Here is a 291-nt window from a genome sequence, read left to right on the forward strand (position 1 = left end):
ACACAGCCAATCACAGCACCGTGTGATTAGAGACATTTGTAGGGTCCCTTGGAACAGCGACTTGTGATTGGACTGTGTCCAATTGCCCCGTGTCCAATTGATATACACCCCTAGCGGGGGGCTGCGCCCACCCACTTCAAAACTAACCTAACTCAACCTATCGTCACATTAGCCGTTAGTCATTGTTTACTAAAAAATTATTAAGAAAAAAAGTTAAATATTTAAATAAACAATGATTGTATATATATATATATATATATATATATATATATATATATATATATATATATA

Source organism: Odontomachus brunneus, unplaced genomic scaffold (assembly GCF_010583005.1).
Source record: "Odontomachus brunneus isolate Ranch 3 - 2012 unplaced genomic scaffold, Obru_v1 Obru_scaffold_187, whole genome shotgun sequence".
Lineage (NCBI taxonomy): Eukaryota > Metazoa > Arthropoda > Insecta > Hymenoptera > Formicidae > Odontomachus > Odontomachus brunneus.